At 36.1% G+C, this 25,054-nt stretch overlaps 1 protein-coding gene and 1 pseudogene across 1 annotated transcript in view; both read left to right on the top strand.

Annotated features, from left to right (window-relative positions):
• Window positions 1-25,054, top strand: part of MACROD2 (mono-ADP ribosylhydrolase 2) — a 1,804,338-nt gene that overhangs the window by 647,442 nt on the left and 1,131,842 nt on the right. The gene's annotated exons all lie outside the window — the stretch shown is intronic.
• On the top strand, window positions 12,108-12,226 carry LOC120612093 (uncharacterized; annotated as a pseudogene).

The raw sequence follows: 25,054 nt of genomic DNA, 5'->3' as shown, positions 1-25,054 counted from the left end.
TGACTGTTCCTCCTGCATTCATGAAGGGATAGCGCTTAGATGTCTTATGTTAGATTTCTTTTGAGTCATTTGTAGCCTTTGATTTTCAGGATGCTGGGCTAGAAATTGTATCAGGGACTTCCTGGGCTTCCTGAAATGATGACTGAAATTGACATTGACTTGGATTTTTCAGCCCCAATTTTTTAATTCTTGCCTTCCAAAATACATCTAGTTAAAAAGAGATTACCAATACTTTTTTGTTAACTTAGTTTATTTATTTATTTATTCACCTCTATTACCAATATTTTTATAAAAGCTTCATACCTTTTGAATAAACTCTAAATGAAAAACAGAGTGTACTTATTGCTAAACACCTTCTGTATTTTCGTAGACCTATGTGAGTTTGGCAGCGGTGGAGTTAGCTAAGAAGATGTCTTACTTAATCTCCCTTGAATCAGGAGGTTAAAATCCAAGCTTTGCAACAGGAAACCATAGACCATTTGGTTCCCATGAAAACTTACTACTAGGAAATTCACTGAAAAAATAAGAGTCACTTCTGAACTCTTGGAGAGTTGTATATCAATTTCTAGGGCTCTGAAAGATCACGGTTTGAAGACGCCCTGGCCAGACGATTCTAGCTCTAGAATTGCAGCATCATGGCTACTCCCTTCACATTAGGTAGATGATATTTAGTTCCATGGACTACAGCAAAATTAACTATCTCCCTTAGAGATGGAAACAATGACTGTCCCCTTCACCAAGAATTTAGTAAATTGAAACAACCATTTATGATTCCCAGCTGCTTTCATGTTTTCACTTCCAGGAATTTGTTTTTATATTCTGAGAAAGGAACACACGTGGTCTGTCTTCTTCTGTAACCACCAGGTTTGCAGAGTCATATTTTTTTTTCCAGAGAAGCTGACATGTAAAAATTAAAAATGAAAATGATGTTTATTAGCATTTGTTAGTAAAAAAAAAAAGATTGTAGTACCTTTTTAAAGGTTTGTTTGTTTACTGTCAAATAAATAGTTTGACCTAAAAGGGAGACAATAAATGAAACTTATAACATCCTTATTTGCATTAAGGTAGAAGAATTTACATTTTGTGAACCATGATGCTTGTATTGGGAAGGTGTATGTGTCTGTGTATCTGTGTGTCTCTGTGTACAGCCTGTAACATGTTAAGAATATGATAGAAACTAAATTTGCCTCAGGTACTTTATTCTGTTATATTTATGCTTAGGTATTTGGTAGATAACTGTATCTTCCCTGTCTTCATGCAAAATAATAAATCAGATTTTCCAGTGCTGAACCTAATTTGAGGCCTTTGGGGAATACTTTTTAAACTACTAAGGCATCAGCGCCCTGCTACTCTTGTGTCCTGAAAGAGTTAATATAGGTTTCAAAAAGGGTCTAATTTACTGGCTAATGGTATCTTTGCATAGGAATTACTTGGCTTTTGTGGAATAACCTTTCATCTTTCTGCTTTTTGGTTAATTCAATTGGATTTTCATCCATTCTACATTGTTTTATTCTAATTGCAGTCAGTCCCTCATCTTACAAACCATTCTGTTCCAAAAAACTCATTTATAAGTTGGTTCTTTGGAACTTAGAAGGCACTTTTCAATAGGAAAGTAAAAAATGCAAATGTTGGGTGTGTTCCCAGAGTAGCCCACAGAAGCCAATTTTTAACCCACCATGTACCCAATACTAACGCTGCTATCCAGCCGAAACAACATAAGTAGTAGGGCATCTGCGGGTAACATGTTTTTTTAATATCCAAGTACGGCAGGCCTGTCAGAGGTGAGGACCTTCCTGTATTTATTTCTTCACCCTAAAATGATGTAAAATTAAGACACAGCCCAGTCATAATCCAGCAGCAATGGCTTTCTTTGGGTCAAGAGTTAGGGACAGGGGAGTTGTGTGATAAGCATCAAGACAGAGGCTGAGGAGAATGAAGAGTCAGAATTTTTTAAAATTTATTTATTCAAATTAGTTTCAAGTATACAGTACATGGGTTAGTACTGAGTGAAAGAGAATTTTTATGAGTGGTGAAGGTGTGGTGAGACGTTAGGATAAAAAATAGAACGGTTGAAAGCTAGGTGAGTGAGAGGGCGAAACCTAAAGCTAGATTAGGTTTAAAGGCTTCTGCAACCCACACTGCCTTCTTAAAACCCTTTCAAAATCAGGTACAGATTCAGGTCTACCTAAGTAACATTATTTGGTAAAACAATCCATTTTTTTTCTGCTATTCCTTTTGCCTCTGTGACTTGCTGAGGCGGAAGGGAAGAGACCGAGGGAGAACCTTAGAAGAATAAGGGAGGAGATTGCGAAAGTATGACAAAAGTACTCAGGTAGTGGCAAAAAAAGGTTTTCAACTTTGGTTTGCCTCTGTTCCCATCTCTCTCTGTTGGTATAAGAGGATAGATTTTGAGAGAGAGGAGAAAAAGAAAGACTTTGAGGGACTAAATGGGAGAGAAAGTGAACTCTTAATAGAAGGAATGTCAGTAGATGGCTCTCTCCTGCATTTCTGCCTGGACAGTATTCACATGTCAATCGTAGGTCAGGCCAGTCTGGGCTTCCTGGATCTGACTTCACCAGTAATGTTTCTAGAGAATTGTCTCAGGAGGAAGGGAAGTGACTGTGAAATGTTTCTATTGAAGAAAGCAGATGACTTCCTAAGGAAACCATTGTCATCTTAGAAATGAGACTGTATAACAGGCATACCAGTTATATAACATTCTCATAGACAGGCCTCGGTGAGGCTGTCTTCCTCTGTCTGAGTGCTCTTCTCTGTCTTCATCACCTCGTTAATTCCTACTCATCGTTCCTTAAACATCTCTGTTCAGACTGGGCCAGGCTCTGAGACAGAATCACTCTCACAGCATATTTTACTGCTGCTTTTTATTATTTTTACTCTGTCACAACAGTAAGTACATAGCTCATTAACCACTGGATATAGTGCCTGGTACAGTGGCTGACACTTAGCAGGTGCTCAGTAAATATTTTTATGAACTATTGAGAAGCAGAAAGTATATATTTTAACATGTCTGCGCATAAGGAGATCACTTTTAAAACATACATTCAACTATTAAAAACAAGTAAAATACAGAGGAGATTTTCAAAACCGTTAAATAAAAGAAATTGACTTAAATATTTTGTTGCTAAGTGTAAGAAAGATGGATCCTAAACAGCCTTTATATTATCTCAAGAAGTTGGTCTACTTCCATGTTAAAATTGTACCAGTCGTCTATACAATTTCCAAAGTAGTTAGTGCTATTTAACATGAATTATCTTTAGAATTCCACAGATGAAGGAGTTGCTCCTGGCTTTTCATTGAGCAGACTGTGGTTCTTAAGCAGGAAGCAGGAATGGCTGTTAGAACAGTCAGCATCTCTGTGCTCCATGCCCCATAACTGTCCAGAGCAACTGAGAAGGACTGGGTACATCCATAGAAAACTGGGGTGTAGACATTAGACCAATACGGATATTAGTTTTGATTCTAGCCACTTAAATCATTAATTTATAGGGATTCAGACTATTCACAAAGGAACTGTTTTAGCCAGCAATTGTTTTGTGATTCCATTCATTTGTCTACCTCTTCAGAGCTTGTCTCATATGAATAACACTTGACATAGTGATACAAACACTACTGCAACATTTCAGTGTTTTCTCAGGGCTTCTTCATTTTACTTGGGGAGAAATTGAAGTATAGCACACATGAAAGTTAAAACTGTTACCATTTTTGTAATTGTATGTCATGTATTATGTAATAAAAATGTGTCAAATCCCCCTCACACTTGTATTTGCCATTAGAGCTTAAATAAGTGCTGTCTTGGCAATGTACTCAGACTTTCTCAGTGCAAGGATGATAGTTTTATGTAAATCATTACACTTTAGATTTTCTAATAGATGAGAGAGAAAGAAAGAAAGAAAGAAAGAAAGAAAGAAAGAAAGAAAGAAAGAAAGAAAGAAAGAAAGAAAGAAAGAAAAGAAAAATAAAATAGAAGGAAGGAAGAAGAAGAAAATGCCCTTCAGAGTCACGTTACCATCTCTCTAAAGAGAATATTATATTTTAAGCATAAAAAACTTTAAAGCTTAATCTACTATATGGTGTTGCTTTGAATTTCAAAAATCTCACAGATAGGAAGTGTGAACAAGTACTGTGCAGATTTTCAGTCAAAATTAAAAGTAGGAATTTGTAACTGAATATGTAATTCAGAAAATTTGAGTAAAAAACATGAATTCTAAATTGTATGTTTATTCCTTCTCAGATAATGACTCCATTTCAGGAATATGAGAATGTTTTGTTTGGCATTAGGTAGGCCTGCAAAGATAGATTTTTAGCATTATTTCTGATCAGGAATAAACATTAATTTTCCAATAGAAAAAAGTATCTTGGTGTGACTTTAATTGTGCAATATAATAGAATTTCAAAAATAAGAAATTTTTATAAAAAAATATAGAGAGATGGGGAGGGCAAAGTGGGTAAAGGGGATCAAATATATGGTAGCTGAAGGATACTGGACTTTGGGTGGTAAACACACAATGGAATATAGAGATGTCAAATTATAATGTATACCTGAAAACCGTATAATTGTATTAACTAATGTTACCCCAATAAACTTAATAAAAAATAAAAAAATAAAAAAAAATTGAGTATTCTGTTTCGCTTACCTCTTAAGTTTGTATCATGTGAGTCTAGAATTTGACTATCATCAGAATTTGAAGTGTTCTAATTAGTTATTTTATAATTAATAAAAATCAAAGTATGATAAAATACAGGAAACATCAAAACTGGTAACATCATCTTTTAAAAAATGTTTCATAAATAAAACAAATAACTAATCTGGTTGTTGACACATACATCTGCTTTTACTTATTCTTTTCATTTTAATATTATAATGATTTAATCATTCTATACTAGATCTCATGTACAAGGTGCAGAAATATTTTTTTCCTTACGAGTGAGGCCTTTGATTAAATAATGGTAAGATCTTATATCGCTATAAATGACACTTAAGAGAATAAACTTCCAAATCTTAACTGCACTTTAATTGAGTTTCATATTCACGGAAATAAGCACAACACAAAGAAAAAAATACACCATTACCTGGAGCTAGCATCCACGAACCCAGCACGGCTCCTTTACAACGCCTCCCAGTTTCACCCGTAACTTCTGTCATCGTTCATGTGAACTTTCATAACGTGTTACCTACTCTCTCACATGCTATCTATCATATATATCAGATTTCCACAACCCCTGGGCTGAGGACTGGTACCTGGCCGTGGCCTGTTAGGATCCAGGCTGCACCGCAGGTGAGATGCAAGAGAACTAGTGAAGCTTCATCTGTATTTGCAGCCGCTCCCCAGCGCTAGCATCATCGCCTCAGCTCCATCTCAGATCATCAGGTATTAGAGTCTCATAGGAGCACCAGTCCCTGGTGACAAAAAGGTTGGAGACCACTGATATATATCCTTTTTTATCTTAGATATTCAGTTTCTTCCTCTTCTTGGGATTGTTCTCTTCCCATTAGCTCTTTCATGCTTAGGCTTCAGCCATTTAAGACAAACAAGCACATACATACACACAACTTCTCTTAGATCCATGCGCTTCTTCCACTACCCTGTTCCTTTCTTTCTCTCCATAGCAAAACTGATCTACACCGATTAATGACCTACATCCTTAATCCAGCAGATAGATTTTTAGTCATTGTGTCTACTGCATAATAAAAATGGCAAAACTTCAAGGAGAAAAACTAAGTTACTTAGCTCTTACATTTATGTGTCTGCTGGACCATAGGCTCTGTTGCACTGTCTTTCTCCTGGGGCTCATGGGATAGGCCAGGCATGTCCTACAATGAGAATGGCAGAAGTACAAAAAGGCAAGTAGAAATGCTTAGCAATTGCATGCCATCAATTCTACCTTTTTCTTTTACCCAAAGCCAGTGACTTGCCCAAATAAATACAAATGGGAAAATATACCCCACCTCTTTTAGTGGGTGAAATTGCAAAGTCAAATAGTAAACAATGCGAATGCATGTGGAGGTAAAGAATTGGGGCAAGAACATTATCATGGTAATCTTACATACTTCTGTAGTAGTAATGGGCACTATTGCTTTTTCTAAAACACCCTCTTCTGCCGCGGTCCAGCCACGACAGGATCCAGGCGGCCCCGAAGGTGGGCAAGGCGTCGGCGCGGGAGACAGTCGACTACACGACTCAGAGACGGTGTGACACTGTTCCGTTTTATTGTGATTTGAGTACAACTTTTATACGTTTTATTTTGGCATTTCATTATACTTTGTAGTTAAGGTAGCAGGGAGTTAAATTTCTGTGGTTAGGCGAAGCAGAAAATCTTATAGAGTATATTATTATTAGTATTCATGATTAACTAGTACATTTTTCTCTCAATCATTAGAACAGAACTACCTGATGGAACAATCTAAACTTTTAATTCTTATATCTATTACGTAAGATACAGTTTGATTTAAGTAAAGGTGATAGATAGATGTATTCATAACAGCAAGCATTGGCTTATGGGCAGACATTGTTCTTCTTTCTGCCTGAAGAAATCTTTTAAATGCTATTTGATTTATGCTATATCTAAAGTTCAAGCTGAACCTTTCTCATAGCTGTTCAAAAGTTTCCTTGGTGCAGTAATGAGGAAAATATTTATAAAAATCAGTTTTACAACTCTGCTTTCATAAGCTAAGTTTCTGTTCCTTTGCTTTTTAAGCACCAAGGAGGTCCTGACCTAGCCAGCCTTTCTATGAAACTTAAACTACTATAAGGCACATGAATTCCATCTTTATTCACTATATGTATACTATCTTTATTATGAGCTCCTGTATAAGGCAAAGGAAGATCAGGTAATCTTTTCATATTATTAGCCCCCCTAGGTGGATACCAGAGTTTTCCATTTATCCAGTAGGCCACAAAAGGAGGCCCTTCCATAGTAGGCACAGGCTTATGAGTAAATTTCTTATCCTTTACTAATTTTTCTACTAACTGCGTGGGAACAGGAGTATAAACTGGTTCTAGTAATTCAGCTTGTTATAATTTATTCATAACATCTTTAAGAGGCGCGTCAAAAGGAATTTCTCTTAATAATTGTTCAAATAAAGGGTTTACTCATTCTGGACACGTCAGGGTGACTAGAGCTGATTCCATACGCGGGGAATTTACTATGTTTTCCTCTGAGCCAATTTTGAGGAAATTCATTTGTACAGCGTTTACACTTACTAGAATTTGTGCTACCCAAATTCCCCCTATTAATAGGATCGTTTCTAAGAAACCAATTATCCCTAAACACATGCCACGTCCTCATTCTTGACGATGCATTCCTTGAAGCCTCTGTCCCCATCTCCGGACCTTGTCACGCAGTAGGGTAGAAAGAGGACGCGGTACTCTTCCTCTGGTTTCCGTGATTAAACATTCTCTTGATTTCCCTCTCATTCCTCTGGCTCACCTTATTCAGTCTTCTTTGCCAGTCCTGCTTCTTCAAGACTTGGTTGAAAACCCTTAAGACCTGATACTTCTATTATCTATCTATCTATCTATCTATCTATCTATCTATCTATCTATCATCTAATCTGTAGTCATATTTGGTGTCATCCATGTTCATGGATCCCATTGCCACCAAAATAAAGATGAAACAGAAATGCTTAAATTTCTCCTCGGGGTTCTAGAATCGTATCTAACTTCCCGCTTTATAGATCTTCAAAAGTATGTCAAAGACATCTCAGATTCAACATTCCTAATATTTCCCCCATTCCACTCCAAACGTAAGTATCATAGCTTAGAGAATGATACCACATCCATCAAGTTATTCAAGCCAAAAAAAACTAGGAGTCATTCTTAACACTTTTCTTTCATCATTAAACGCTGTTACTTTTACCTAAAGAGCTCTGAAACTTATCTGCCTCTTTCTACTTCTGTGATTCCTCCTTATTTATATCCGCCATCCTCTCTCACCTGGATCATGGCAATAACTTCTGAACTTCATATCTCTTGTCCTCACCTGACCTGTTCTCTGCAGTGCAGCCAGAAAGATCTTGTTGAAAATCAAGTCAAATACTTTTCTCCTTTAAAAATACTTCAGTGACTTCCTATTGAATGAATAGTAAAATATATGCCAACGGACCTATATATTTTGGTCCATATCTCATCCCATGTCATGCTTAATGTCTTAGTTTACAGTTCCCCAAAAAGCATAACATGAGACAAGGATTTTATAGGGCATTATTTTAGAAAGTGGAGCCAGAAGTAGCAGTGAAAAAGCGGGGAGAATAAACAAAAAAAGAATGAAAAGCCATTACAAGAGTGCTTTTTTAAGGTTGCTGCTATAGGCAACAGCGGCTTGATTCTACAGGACCTCTGGGAATATGAATAATAGGAACCCAAATTATATGCCTGAGGAATGGGCAGCTAGTTATATGTATCCACTGGCTCGCCGTTCTTTGAGGGTTGCATTCATGTGTGTTTATTTCCCCGTGAATTTCAGAGCCGTACTTGCACACATCTTCCTATCTTTGCCTAGTTACTTCCTACTCTTTGAGTTTCTACTTCATTCCTACATCTTTGAGATTCTACTTCATTCCTGTGCCAAAGAACCCTTGCCCCTAAATGAAACAGGTTCGTCCAGCCCTCCCAGCTAAACCACATACCTCTACTATATGCTTTAACCATACTATATATCTCCATTGCTGATCACAGTGATGAGTTTGCATTTTGCTGTGGGATTATTTTATTAAGATCTTTCCAGGTACTGGACTGCAAGCTTGAGAAGACCTGGGATCATGTCTGTTTTGATTGTCATTGTCTTACCAGCACCAACTGCAGGACCTTGTGCATAAAATATGCTCAATATATTATTATAAATGTATAAGTGTAGGTGTATGTGTATGTGTATGTGTGTATACATGCATGTATATTTATAAAGAAAACCTTAGAATTATCAGGGCATAAATAGATTACTATTAATATCAATAAAGTTATTTTTAATTCAAATTTACTTTCTATTTTTATGTATTACTTTCTTCTCGTACTTATACAGGCATATTACACCAGAAGAATTCTGTTTAAAGGAAGTCATATTGAGAAAAAAAGAAAATATAACCCTTACATTACAGCATCGTGGATGATATGATAGCTTGTAATATTTTTCTATAGTTATCACTATGCAATTTCTTTAATAAACAGATTTTAAGTTAAAGGGGATTCACTAGACCGTGGACCATAACTCTATACAATCCTGAATTAATCAGTGGGGAAGAGCATTACATTTGGCAGCGCTGGCAATTTGAGGACTTGGGTACTTGAAGTGTTGTGTGTGTGTGTGTGTGTGTGTGTGTGTGTGTGCTTGTGGCAGCATACAAGCACGAAGCGTGCTCTAAAACATTATGTCCAAATCTACATTTTTACGTTCTCAAACTGGGAGCTGTGATTTTGTAGTAGGAAACATGTCGTTAAAGTAAATCAGTTTTCAATCCCTGGTTTCATGCTGATTTAAGATAATAACAGCCAAAAAGGTGGAAATCCACATAAATTATTCTCAATGAAAACACTTCCATAAAGGTCAGCTATCAATAGTAAGTTATCCACATTCCATACATACTTTCTATATTTCTAGTTATCATGTTAAACTTCATATCATCCAGCATTACATTATAAAAATGGAAATAATTTATCTGAAAATATCCATCATATGCCGAACCTTTTTTTTTTTTTTCAATTTCATAGAAGAGAAGTCAGGGCAGTACTCTTCTAATTCAGCTTCAAACTTCAGCCACTACAAGATAAATTATTGTGAAAGGATTATTAAGATAGTGAATAGATTATGAAAGTAGGTATATCTGTGTCAATTAGTGGTTGCTTACATTCACTTTCTCTCATTTGGGGAGCATGGAGAGAAGGATATTCAATGTCTAGTTGACTTAGTGTTTCTTTGTATCTGGTAGTTGTCACTGTTATGCGCAGGACTATAAATTGAAAATGGCATGTAAACCCATGTACTGAACGCTTTGGGGCCCTAAAATAATTTCCCCCAAAATACTCTGCCCAATAGAGCAAGTATTGTGAAAAATATTTTCTTTGACTTATTGTACATTTAAAAGCAGGTAACTTCTGTCACTCCAGAATCCACAAACCCCCTCATATGAAACATTTTTAGATAAAATTGATTATTTTGAGGGATGCCAAGAAAATGGTGAAATAATATGAACTTAGATCATAGTTTTTGTTGAGCTGAACACACAACAGACCAAATTTTTTGGATTTTCTTTTTGTAGATACAAGTACCATGATATTTTTAAGACTTCATGACCCTAAAAATAGCTTACAGTAAGCAAAGGCAAAGTCATCTTTGTCCTGAGAGAATGTTGACTTACTTCTCAGCTGACAGTTGCTCAGTAATCAAGGCATAAATGGGTCTGCCTTGATGGAGTGACAACTCTAACTCAAGATTCACTTCCGTGTAGCAAATTGAAAAACAAAACAAAATGAAAAAGCACTCTTAGATAACTTTGAGCTTCAAATCTAAAATACTTTGAAATGTACCTAGGGAATTTAGAATAGTAAACCTCATTTAGTTTCAAGAGATTACAAAACACCAATTTGAACAATAATGTTATTTTCTTGGGTAGACATCTTATTAAAGAAAATAGTTCCAATATGGCTCTTTCTAAAAGGCTGAATATAAACTTCGCTGATTTCATATTTATTAAAAGAGAAAAATAAGCATAGAAATTTGTTTTCTTGTGCCTTGTTTTTGTGTGTGCGTTTAACCAACAGATTATTATTGTACCACTGGATTTATATAGTATTGTTACTCATTTCAGTAAATATTTATAATATCATTATCTATTTTAGGATAATACCAATGCTTGTTTATCGTATAAAGCAGGAGTAATCTGCATAGATTGTCAATGGCAATTTCATACCCAGAATTCCTCTCTGACCTTCACTGTTTATTAAAGCATGCAGTCTCATATTTCCCCAGCCACAATAAGTAGTTGAATCCAGGCATGTGAATTTGGAGATGCTCGGTACATTTCAAAACATGGACTGGGAATGAATATTTATGTAAGATTGGCTGAAAGATAATTAGTCCATATATTATCAAAAATAATCTAAAGCAGTTTATGACTATGTCCACTGGGGTACCCATTCCCTGGGCAGCACTTTGATAGCCTGTCATGGAGCTGGTTTTATCCAAGTAAGCTTTGGGGTGTTTCCACTTGTGTGGAGAATATCTATTCTCAGCACTATGGATCCCACCATTAGCATTATTCTAAGAGTATCATTAAAGATGCTAAAGATCTCTCTAGGATTTCAGTATCAGAAATAGTTGTTCTTATCCTTAGATGAGTACCATTGTATTAGTTTTTACTTTATAAACATTGTGAATCTTATAATTGATCATTTTTCCTCTTTAGTTTGACCTCTAGAACTCTAAGAACCAAAACTGAGAGCCCATAGTTATCTATGTATGAAACTATATATGAATCTACCTAGTCTTTCTATCTTGCTTTTCTTCTTATTTTCTCCTTTTTCTTGCTCATATTTAATTTTATGTAACCTGCTTTCTGCTAAGCTGACTTGAATTCCGTTTTGAAATTAGGTAGGTTATGAATTCGTTATTTACCATATAGATTGCTTCCCTGGCTCATTGTAATTTTCAAGTCATTAGAACAACAGAAGAATTTATAAATCATTTTTGATATGCTATTTGGCATATTGAAAGTAGACTTTGGGAAGTCTTGTACTCTTAATATGTTTTTGTATCTTATATTTGAGTTTATTTTCTTAAACATTTCAACAGAAAAGAGGAAGAGCAAAAGATAGAAGAAGTGGATTGATATTTTTGAGGTAACTGGACAAGAACTAAGGCAGAAGAAAGCATCTGACTAAGGGAAAGTTTGTGAATAAGAGGGAATTTTCTGAGAAGGCACCAAATGAGCCACGAAGAACTGAAGTCATGAAGCGTGAGGAAGGTTCATGTATTTCACAGAATCCTTAAGGGGAAACTAATGAGAGATTTGAGAGATTTTAAGAATAAAATAAAAATATTTGATAGCATAATTGATCTAGAAGAAAAATTAATTAATGGTCTTAGAAAAGGATCTCGTCTACAGCCATGCCACCCTGAACAAGCCCAATCCCGTCTGATCTTGGAAGCTAAGCAGGGTCGGGCCTGGTTAGTACTTGGATAAAAGACCACCTAGGAAGACCAGGTGCTGTAGGCAGAAAAAATAAAAAATAAAAAATAAAAAATAAGGGATTGTAAGTTAACAAGGTCCTTGCAATCTGTGAAGTCAACCAAGGGTTGCCTCGCCTAAAAAAAAAAAAAAAGAAGAAAAGGATCTCTAATGTTTAGTTACATATTCCATGTCATCATTTGCATAACAATATCATAATATGCTTTAATTTTTCTCATTTTCCAATATACAAAGATATTATATTAAAAAGGTATATTTATAAATTGTTTAGAGCACAGAATTCATTTTCATGAACAATCGATTTTCTAAATGGACTGGAATCTTAGACTAGCCCACAAAATTTGTTTCATCCATAGTGTAGAAGAAATAACATTAATTTACAGTCAGAGATTGGAGAAAATACTATTTTATATCTTAAAGTAGAAAAAAATTGACCAACAATTACCATTTTTCAATTTTAAAGCTTAGGATAAAAATGGTATAATTAGAAGATCGAGATGTAGATATAGAGGTTCATGTAGATTCAAGAGAAATTGTGGCTATGCTTAAAAGGAGTAGGATTTATTGCACTACACGATTTCACTTTATAATATACAAGTTTTTCCTTCTTTTTGTCAATATAGATTAGTGGTAGATAGTCTTCCATTTATTAATGTGATTAAAGTCCTGTTTGATTTAAAAATAGAATAAATAACAGAAGAGAGGAAGAGCAAAAGATAAAGTGGATTGATCTTTCTGAGATAATTTGGACAAGAGCTAAGGCAAAAGAAAGCACCTGATTAAGGGAAGTTTGTGAATAAGAGGGAATTTCTGAAGTGGCACCAAATGAGCCATAAAGTACTGAAGTCATGAAGGGTGTGGAGGATTCATGTATTGCACAGAACCCCTAAGGGAAAATAAGAACTTCTGATAAAGGGATATTGGATCACTCAGATCCCCATGTTACCAGTCCAGTAGGGGCAGGGTAGAGTGGTGGCAGGGAGGGATCCTGAGCAGATGGCAGTTTCTTTATTTCAAGGTGTTGGCAATTTGGGTGTTTACAATCTTGGAAGTTCTTGCACTTTAAAATTGTAGCTCTAACATACTCTGGGGTTAGCTAGTTTTATAAATGTACAGAAATGATTCAAAATTGTATTTTAAGTGTGAAGTACTGAGCCTGGGCCCAGATGCATAATTAATTAACATTAGTTCTTATTATTTGTTGTCATTTATTACAATATTAGTGGAAATTCTTCATATTCATGTTTATTATTGCTAACATTGTCTTCTAAATCAAGAATTACATACATTTAAAACAAAATGCAGTATGTTACTCCTTAGTCCTTCTACCTCGGTCCCATTCGGGAGGGACCTCATTCCCTCACATGCTGCATCCTCCAGGCCAGCTGATTCTCTTTGTCCTTCTGTCCTGTGAATCACTCTGAGTTCTCTTCTATCCCTCCCTCAAAATGAACATCCACCCTTTATGTTTTGTACTTTTCTTCTCCTCTCTTTACTACCTAACAGCTAGAAACTATGTCCTCGTTCATTATCTTCACCTTATTACTACCAATTTACAATCTCAGCTGTTCAGCATTGAGCTCTATTTATTCAACTTAACCAAAACTGCTATTATTGAAAGAACAAAGATATCCTTTGTGCAGATTTTTGCTGTCTTCTCTGTACTTATTGTCTGGATTCCTTTGTAGTATAGCTTGTTGGCTGCAGTCTTCTTGGAACTCCTCCTCATTGTTTCTGATCCCTCCTCATCTCACAACTCAGACTGTTGAAATCTTACACTTTCAAACTCCATTTCAGATGCTTCCTTCTCCATGGGACCTTTCTTGATTTTCCCAGCTGTCCTCATATCATTTTGTCTTTGCCTCTGTTGGACAGCCTGCTTTTTTTCTTTGTATTTATAGTTTTTTGGATATTGTTAAGCTCTCTGCCCTGGATGCTAACAATGGGGTTCTTGAAAATAGGAAATTTTATATAACTGTGAAAACCATTCAGCAAGTAAAGTCCAATAAATGTTTGCTGGGGGCTTTTTAGATACAATCTATTGAAACTTTCCCATTGCTGCAATTATCAACAGTTGAATCATGATATCTATTTCTGAGGTTAAAATTTTTAAAAAGTGACACATTCTGCATATAATTCCCAGCATCATACTTATGCTAGTGACTATACTCCATTTTTGGGCAACACTCAAAATTTTATACATTTTTTTCAGTAAGTTTACTGCCCCACCATCCAAAGTAGTTCTTACCTAAGCTTGTTTTTTATTCCCAAGATCCTCATTGTTTCAGCTCATTGATATGCTAGATTAAACCTAAGAGCGCTGAATTGTGACACTTGCTCTATATTCCTTAGGTTCCTCCTCTCCTGGGCTACTTTTTCTGTGACTGCTTTTTAAGGCCACCAATCTGAAATGAAGTATTCACTTGATAGAGCTGTAGATGAGCTTAGTTTGAAAATATGCTGGTTGCCCTTGGGTCTAAGGTGTCCCTTTATAATGCACACCCACACAAACCTAGGTGCTCTTTGTAATTTACAAGCATTTGGGCTACGAAGTATTAGAAGGAAGTTTTACCCACAGTGAAGACACATCAGCACATACTTAGATATCTTATCATTGGTAAATTTCCTCAGTGTGAATCTGTGTTCTCCCAAATTTCTTTCCATTTCATAGTAGGTAGATTTATGTGACATCCCCAAATATGGCCTCTGCTGGTAGATGTGACTCAGATCTGTTCTCTTCCCTTTCAAGGCCTTAGGAGGTTAACATTTTTTCCTCTGATGAAGCTGCTCACTTCATTGCCTGGCACCTTTCTTAGCTCTGAAAGGTATCCAAAGCCTTCCCCAAGAGTAATTGACAGTTTCTTCCGCGCCTGTCAGAGACCGTGTAGCACTTTTATCACAATCCTCCACTCAGGGCATCATGTAAACACATCAGGGATTCCCTACTCTTGAACTTATCTGTTCTCAAGTGTCTGTAGAAGCTGAGAACACTTAACCAGGAGTGGGATCATGTTGTCTCTTCACAGAGTGACAGATTCTTTCTTCTTCGTCTGTTCTTTTGAAATAGAGAAGAGCTAGCGGCAATTTATAGGATGACTAATAATAATAAAAAAATAAACCAAATTAACACACATACACACATACCCATCTACCCTGACATCTTTTAAATTTCTTGATCATAAGATAGGACATTTACTCACACAGTACATGTTTCTTGGGTGCCTACTGAAGGTAAGCTCTGCAGTAGTCTCCAGTGATGCATTGTCCATGTCAGTATGCAACTTGGCCTATTAAATGACACACAGACAGCTGGACAAACTACAGAATGTTGTGGAAAGTGCAATTACGATGGAGAGCAGAAAAAATAACAGCACAGAAAACGGAGGGAAATGAGCTTCACAAAATTAGGGTTAAGACCAGAGAAGGATATTCTGGAAATGGATATTAGGGAATGAATAAAAATACAAGAAAAGGCTATATAGGAGATCTGTGTATTATTTGTACAAATTATCTGAAATTTAAAAATTCGTTCTAAATAAAAAGTTAACAAAAACTCACCAGGCAAAAAACAAAGTGTCACTTGCTTGGTGTTGCTAGAGCTTAAGGGTCATGAGGGAATAGGGAAGACAAAACTTGTGTATATATACTAAAATCTGGGTGGATTTGGATTTCTGTAATTAAAAGGGAGTAGCTGAAAGGTTTTAACTAGGGGATGGCATGATGGGATTTCTTTCTAGAAAAGCAATTCCATAACTTTGTGGAGAATAGACTAATGGGAAAAAGTAAGAGGTAGAGTGAGTGTGTAAAGGAGTAGTGGTCCAGGTTGGAGGTGATGGAGGTCTGTATCAAGAAGGTAGCAATTCCATTGACAGTAAGAGGGATTGTTCCTGAGACACTTAGACGGTGGCATTAACAAGACTTAGTCACTGATGGAATTTAGTGAAGGGAAAAAGGAGTGAAAAATTTGAATTGATCGGCCAGGTTGATTCAAGTTAATAGAAAAGAGAATAAATGAGAAGGAACTGGTCTACGGGGAAGAGGAAGATAACTGCTTCTGTTTTGAATAGCCTGAATTTGAGATGCATATTTGAGAGAAGATTTCTAGTAGGTAGTTGTATATATAAAATCTGGATTTGGGAGAAACATAAAGATATAGCCTGCAGATATAGATTTGAAAGTCATTAATATGTTCAGTTTTTTAACCTTCAGGGTGTCCACAAATTTCATCTGTGCACATGTGTATTTTCTTAGACTGAGGATCTGTGCTGAATTTTTCCAGTTGCCCCACTACACATACACATTCCCAGACCCATTTTCTGCCTTAATCTATGCCCGAAAAGCTGATAGTTTGGACTGTGTTACCTGGATGCCCTTGCCATTTGACTTATGCCATCGACAGTAGCTTAGCCTTAACACTGAGAGGCACTGGCAAAAAATGAGAGGGATGGGGAAGATAAAGTTTGGGATATTTCTTCCCTCTCCCTCCCTGTCTTGGATCTCATTTCTATCGGAGGCTGGATTGCTCCAGACTCTCTTCATGGATCTCACCCTCACAAGCCTTCATTAACACCATTTCCTCCTTACATGTGTGCATATATATTTATACACACACACACTTATGGTAGGAGAAACTCTGACAAGTCATAAAAATGATTGACCTCACCCACAGAGCGTGGCCTGTGAACTACACCCTTTGGATCCCTGTGTGTTCTTATTTACCCTTAAACAGCTTCTATGATCTGGGTGACAAGAAGTTATCATTACCACACATCCCAGTGAAAGTTACCCAGCAAGTATTGTCCTAAATTCCTAAGACTGGCCTTGAATATTGCTGAGCTTAGAGGAGAAGTTGAGTGTCTAGAAACTGCAAATTATTATGAATATGTCCAACTACGTAAGGAAGGATGAATATTATACTGATAGCTTCAATTTAACCTGAACATTCTTGTTGTATTCTGGATATTTATTTTTTCTCAACTTTTTTTGAGGCAGTCGGCATGGAATTTTTGATAGCCAAGGAACCCAGGAATGTCTCACCTTTCTAGCTAAAACGGTACTTCAGGGCAGAGCTCCCAAGAGCTCTATGTAAGGCAGGGCAGTGAGTGGGCATCAGAGTACTGCTTTAGTATCTAGTGGTCCAGTGAAAGCTTTAGTTCAAGCTTTAAGCAGCACCTCCTGCTTTCTTCAAATTCGAGAATACAGATTAAGTAAGAGTGTGTGTTTGTACATTTTAAGAAACAGTGGCCCCATCCATTCGGAAATGTGACTTGATTAGTAATTCATCTAACAATCAGGTTGACAACTCCTTTCTCTATTTCTCTTCTCTTCTCTTCTCTTCTCTTCTCTTCTCTTCTCTTCTCTTCTCTTCTCTTCTCACTACTCTTCTTCTCTTCTCTTCTCTCTCTCTCTTTCTCTCTCTCTCTCTCTCTCTCTCTCTCTCTGATGGGACACAGGAGTTGGCAGGAATAGGTCTGCTATAAGGATAGAACTAAAAACTACCATTCCCTATACTTTTGTCAAGTCTCCCTCCTGCTACATTTTCCCTACTGACACATCTCATCAGCATACTCTTTTCTTCCTGACTTTTTGTTGAAATGTGAAACATCAGATAACTTGAGGGCTACTGACTTTTATGACCATGTTTGTAACATGCCATCCTTAAATGTAACCATGCTAGTAATTCACCAAAACTTAGAAGACAGGATTGCTTTTATGGTAAGAATGAATCCATTCACTTCTTTTCTCTTCCATGAGAATCAGAGAGTAAAATAATAGAGTTGGAAGAGATCCTAGAGAATTTTGTTTATTTTTTTTTTTACATTTAAAAAAAGCCTTAGATACCAGTATTCAATTAAAATCTTAAACATAAATCAGTATATGAAACAGGTCTTGTTCTCCATGATGTTAGTTGGCTGTCTGAGTCTACATGAGAACATCCATGGCTGTTCCCATAGTCACTATTGTGTGGGCTCCTGGGAGCCCTGGATGCTTTATGAAGCCCAGTTTGAAAATCTTCTGACAGCTAGTTGGAGAGTCTCCTGGATCTAGGAAATTGCCTCTCAATCCACAGTGCTTTGCTTTCTTACACATTGCCTCTTTAACTCTTCGTTAGATTCAAGATCATACACCTGACATCTTATTCAGAACTTCCCCTATACCACTCATTTACTTATAGCTTTTATTTCAGAAAATATTTTTATATTTAAAATGGTGTGTGTGTGTGTGTGTGTGTGTGTGTACACCGAAGAGTGTAGTAGTTATGGATTTTTCTTATGGACAGTCAGCCAGCTCTGTAGAGGGAATGCCACGTTACGCTCTTAGTGATGGGTGCCTGCCTGCCCATTGCACTTCCCTCATGTAGAGTGGCATCCCTAAGTAATTTTTTAAATATGCTGTGATCCTTCTGTCTGTCATTTCTTCTGCTCTGGTGTGCAATTTTGATCATTTTTGGCTGACAAAAAAATTTAAGTGATCCTCCCAGAAGTACTACAAAGTGAACACTGGGTGGTAAAAGGCAAATTTTATGGCAGCTGCAGAAAGAAAAAAGAGGATGAATCTCAAAAAGCAATTAGATATTTATGAGGAAGTCTTTTGACATAGAGGGATATTGTAAACCTCACTGTAGCCTGTAGACAATAGCTAGAAAAAAAAGAGGCTATTGCTGAGGCGTATCTCGACTTCAGCAGATATGGAGAAAAAAGGAAAAGTGATTGCTTATACTTGATGTTGAGAAGACATATTCATAAAGATTGTGCTCCAAGGACCCTGCATAGGATAGATTCGTTCTACCATTTCAAGGAACTTGTTCTTTAAACTAAATGCTGTATTCATTCATCAGTCCAGATGAGGATATAGTAATCAATGCAGAGGAAAGCAAGATCATTTTTCCTTTTGTGTTGTCATATATTCAAAACAATTTTCAACTCTATTACAAGCGTGTGCTTAAACAATACTGATCATATCAACTTAACTGGACTGTAAATGATACCTAAATGTTTCCCACTAAGTCATTGATATAGCCACTAACTATAACAAACGCAGTAGGTATGGTCAAGAAGTATCCAGAATTAGCATGGAAGCATTGATTTACAAAACACTAGCTGGAACCAATGGTGTATAAGTTGAAGGAAATGAAAATGAAATATTGAGAGGAACATTAAAAACACAAGTGAGAAAGTAATACCCCTTAGTTAGAAATCTTGGCAGATCAAAGATACTAAATGTCAATATGCCTGAATGCAGAATATACATAAAATGAGAAGGGGGACTGACTACTCAATTCACCATTTATTTATTGCTGTGCTTTACGGAATCTGCTCAATCTTACTACATCTCAGTTGCCTCTTTAATTAAGTTGGAGTAACCCTGCCTGTCTTACTTACCTCCTGAGGTTGCTGTGAGTACCCAAAGGGATAATGTTTGTTAATGTTTCCTAATAATTCAGGAATTCATAATAGTTTGATTTTCCTGTTTTTATTTGGAATTCTAAAAACTTAGCTAGATGTGAACCTTTTCTCTTTTAAGAGAGCATTTCATTGCATGTCTTATCGGGTGAATAGCCATCAAAATCAGAGAATACCAGTGATAGTAACTTTATGACCAACGTCCCCTGAGGAGTACCTTGAACTTGTTTTTCAAAAAGAAGGAAGTGAAGGTGTCGGTCCCCTTTAGGTTTTGTAATTCAAGAAAATAATAAAAGGATGTTTGAGTTTGATTGGGACAGGAGACAGAATTTAAGCTAGTTTTTAACCTGTTATTAATAGGCCTTAGACCTCATTTTAGAAATGACCTTTTGTTAAAGTATGAAGTGGTGCCCTTAAGACCTAAGCACTGATGAACTTACCAAAGAGATATGTTTCTGCCATTGGAAATCTTCCCTCTCAGTGCAGTTAGAAAGTGAAAATCCCATTCAGGGTGGTTGGTCATCCTTCATGTGACATAAATATTAAATAGAACTGGTTGGTTGCTGAGCGTTTTCTTTGAGTTCCTTAGTACAGTGATCTCCAGCCTTTTTGGCACAAGGGACCAAGTGCTCCTATGACAATCTAATGCATGATGATCTAAGATGGAGGTGAGGCGGTGATGCTAGCTCTGGGGAGCAGCTGCAAAATACAAATGAAGCCTTCTTTGCTCGCTGCTCTCTCCTCCTGCTGTGTGACCAGGATCCTAACAGGCCACAGACCTGTACTAGTCCTCAGAGGCCCAGGCGTTGGGGACCTCTGCCTTAGTGTAAAGAGGTTGTTCCCGTAGAATATTTTCTGGTAGTGCACCTTATTTCCTTACCCAGCTGTGACATAGAACCTTTTCTGTCTTGGCAGGAAAGAAATTTATGCTTCACTTATTTACTTTTGGCAAAACAGTTTCTGTTTTAACACCTATTTGAAAGTGTAAAAACATTTTGTTGTTTTTGTTGAGGGTCGGATGAATTATTCATAAAATTTTCTTGCTTTAAACAAGAACAATGATGCATCATTTTTAAAATACCTGTCGGACAAGGTTTCAGTTTTAACTCTTTTACTTCCTGGTCTTGTATTATGCAAGATCAAATCACTGGGTTTGCATGAGAGTCAAAATGCTCGAAGTGATTTTGGGTTCTATTTGACTTCTTAACCATAAAATATTTTTTTTTCTTTCCATTTTAGACCAACCTTTCACCTGCACCTGGTTTGAGGTCACTTTTTTTGATACCTATTAGTAGCACATAAGAAAGAGCACATGGTACAGCATTTTTGGAATGCAATGTCCCATGTGTCAAAGGCCTATAAATCTTTTATTTCCAGCAATTTATCTCAAGCATGTGCAAAACTATTAACTATAAGAAACAATCAGTATTCTTAATAATGGAAAAAACCCAGAAACTAATTTAACTTCCAACCTAAGGTAGAAGGAAATTTCTAAAGATTTGTAAGTAGTATACGTTGAAAGTGATGCTATAAAAATTATGTTTATTGACATGAAAATCATAGCTCTAAATAAAAGAATCAGATTATAAACAGCATGAATGGCATGATTTGATTTTAGTATAAAATATACATTATTTATTTACATTATTAAAAGTGCATAGAAATGGTCTGAAAGGACACACCAAATTGACAGTGTTTATCTCTGATAGTGGTAATATAGATGACATTTATGTTTTTTGTCTGTTTATTGCTATTTTGTATTTTTGATGAGTCCATTGTGAACATTTCTTATTTGTATCATAAAATGTAAGAAAAAATATTTAGAATGATACACACATCTTCAAATAAGGGACTACAGGAGAGGATGGTGGTAGAAATTGACTGTAGTTGGTTTATCCTGATTTTAGGATTTCTCTTTTCAGCTTAGGGGGAAAAAAAAGCGTGAAACTTAAGCCTTAAAATCTAAGTCTACAAACTGTGATTGTACTTCATGTGTTTACCCTAAGGTTCAAATATTTTTGTGGATTCACACTTTTTCATTGACTAATTCTACATCTTCACTCTAATTTTTCCATTTGTTTGCTAAACAATTACAGATGATGTTCACTTCTAGATATTTCATTATTAGGTCTGTGTTCATAAAATAGTAATTAAATAAATACATTGGTAGTTGACCACGTTCCAGACTTGTTTTAAATACTTTGCATAGACTTACTTACCTGATTATCATAATACCTTATGAGATAGGTATAATTATTTTCCTCATTTTACAGAGGAAGAAACTGAAGCCCAGAGACTGTGAGTTTTTGTTGGAAGTGATATAACCTTGTGGTAGATAGATCTAGGATTCAGGTCAAACAAGTTCACTCCAGAGACATATAGATATGTGTCACATATGCTATATTATTGTCTCATATTTACCAAAGATGAGATCACTCACTTAAATTTTCTTTGGTATATTTATTTCATCTCCATTTTATCTCCATTTTTTGTGTGTGTATGCAACCCATAAAATAACTAGTACCTACAAACTCTATATGTTTTCAAAGGTTCAATTCATTATCACCTTACATCTTGTTTTTAGGAACTACAGTTATCAAAATGATCTCAAGTTTAATCTTTTATTACTTAATGTCAAAATTTAAACACTAGGAAAAGAAATTGAATGCTTACAAAGATCTCATTGTGCATAACTTTTAAAAACTACTTGACATCATAGAAGGAGACAACAAATGTTTTTACACTTTAATGGTTAAATTATATTAATTAATTATCGTCACACCAATTTCTTTTGTTGGAAGTGATATCACCTTGTGGTAGATAGATCTAGGATTCAGGTCAAACAAATTCACTCCAGAGACATATAGATATGTGTCACATATGCTATATTATTGTCTTATATTTACCAAAGATGAGATCACTCACTTAAATTGAAACAAAACTTCAAAACACCATATCAGTCTATTATCCCTGGAAGTATAATGTCTTTCCATAGGCATTCGACTGTATTTTTCCCTTTTATCATTTTCTCTTTTCCACATCTGTGTCTTTATATCATGGACACTTTTTTCCCCCTTTCCTCGTTTTCTTTTTTTAAACCCTTTCTATTTTTCTCTTTCTAGTAGTTCCTTTTTATCCATAATAATAATATAGATAGAGATGATATATGCAAAATATTTTCTTCTGAAGATTTTTTTTAAATGGTAATACTTTTCATGACAGTGAATGAATAATATTTTCTGAGAATAAAAACAGAGAGGCTATGCCAGAACTCCCAAAATGACATAAAATGGAGAAGTAGCTTTCATCAGGAAGGATTGTATTCCAGTTACTGGTAACAGAAAACTGACTAAAAAATGACTTAAACAATTTTTTTTCTCTTCATATAACAGTTCAAAGGTAGGCACTTTCTGGTGCTGCTTCAGCAGCTCAATGATGTTAGGGCCAAGGTCAGTATGATTTCCTTGACTTTTCCCTCCAAGTGGTAAGGTGATTGTTGCAGCCTCAGACATTTAAGGTGGGATGAAAGAAACCATACTTATAGGAGAGCAAAATGTTCCTAGAAATCCTCAGCAAATTTCGATTTGCACTTTGTTGCCACAATTGTGCTTCTATGGTTAATTCAGGTTGCACAGAGCTGGGAAGTGTAATTTTACCACTAAAAATTTCCACCCGAATAATAAATGAAGTTTCTCTTAATAGAAAGGGAAAATGAATATCAGATAGACTTATTAGTTATATGTTTTTGCTCTAGTGGTTTGAAATAACAAACATTTACTATCACACTGTTGCTGTAGATCAAGAATTTAGGAGTGACTTGGCTGGGTGGCCCTGGCTCAAGTGTTGTAGTCAGGATGTCAGCAGGAGCTGCAGGCATCTGAAGGCCGGACTACGGGGCTGGGGGATCCACCTCCATGATGGCTCACTCACTATTATCAGGATGCCCCGGCTTCTTACCTAGTAGACTATTCTACAATAAAGTTCCAATTCAAGCAAAAAGAAATCTTTTGTCAGAGTATGCCTCAAGTGAAATGTGGTTTTGTAAAACAACTCACCAAAGTGATAAACTCAAATTGGAACACCTCTAATATACAGTTGAATTCATTGTGCAATAAATTGAAATTAAGTTTGGTACCTGTATTAATTTGTTAGAGTTGTCATAATAAAGTACCACAAACTGGGTGGCTTAAAATCCTAACCCCCAGGCTGTGGACAGGTACCAGACCATGGCCTGTTAGGAACCAGGCCACACAGCAGGAGGCGAGCAGCGGGCAAAAGAGTGAAGCTTCATCTGTGTTTGCAGATGCTCCCCAGAGCTTGCATCACTGCCTCGGCTCCACCTCAGATCATCAGGCATTAGATTCTCATAGGAGCACCAGTCCCTGGTGTCAAAAAGATTGAGGACCGCTGGGCCTTAAACAGAAATTTGTCTTACTCGTATTAACATGGACACTGATTGAGGTGTGCTTATGTGATTGATGTAGCTACACTTATTTCTGTGCCAAACATTCTAATGTCTTTTAATGTGCATCAGTGAGAAACCAAAGAACCACCAGCCGATAAAGAAGCATATTTAGTTTCTTTTGAAAATAAGTCTTATTGGTCTAATTAAATAGCATTTTTATAGACTCTATGTGTCATCTTCACAACATAAAGTTACTTGATCATGTATATAACCCAAGGTTATAGTTTTGTTTAGTATAGTTAACATTATCATGGAAGAATAACCTTTACAGACCTTGGAAATAAAATATTAGTGCATAACTTAAAGGAAATAAGATAGCATTAAAAAGCATCAGATCATATATATGTATGCTTTTTAGGAAATCGAACTTACAACATCTAAACTCCTAGGTTATACTTGCCAGTGAATGATTTTTTCCTCAACAGTGCTCTGTAACTTTTTCGAAATTTGCCAACAGGGTGATGATATTCCTTAATACTCTGCTGGTCTGCTAGAAGTGCCAGAGCTCAGGATATCTGCGTTTTAATTGCCATGTTCAAGGTCTAATTATTTTCTCTGTATTGGGGCAAGATAATCGTAATGAGGAAGTGAAGTCATTAAACATCATTGAAGACTCTGTAAAGGGAACAGAATCTTCTTTAATTCTGCTGTGAATTAGCTTCTTGAGCATAGCTGTGGGTGTGGCAAATTTCTATTTGAACATTCTCTTCTCAGTTCTTTGGGAGGTCACATAAAAATAAAAAGGGAGACTGCAGTGCTTGTAGTTTTTAAAGAGAAGGGAAGACAACGATTAAAAGGTCATTACACATAGACTTGTTAAGAGCTATTCACCTCAAAGTGTTCTATAAATGAGTAACATAATATGCAGGTCAAGCTACACATAGAACGAAAGTTGTTATTTTGACTAAGTGGCCTAGAAATATGTGGTGCTGGACAGATTTCACACTTTTTGAATTCTCAGAATTTAGACACTCAAATTTCTTTAAA

This window comes from Pteropus medius, unplaced genomic scaffold (assembly GCF_902729225.1).
Source record: "Pteropus medius unplaced genomic scaffold, Ma_sr-lr_union100, whole genome shotgun sequence".
NCBI lineage: Eukaryota > Metazoa > Chordata > Mammalia > Chiroptera > Pteropodidae > Pteropus > Pteropus medius.
Note: the sequence above shows the minus strand (reverse complement) of the source record. Positions and strands in the feature narration are given on the sequence as shown.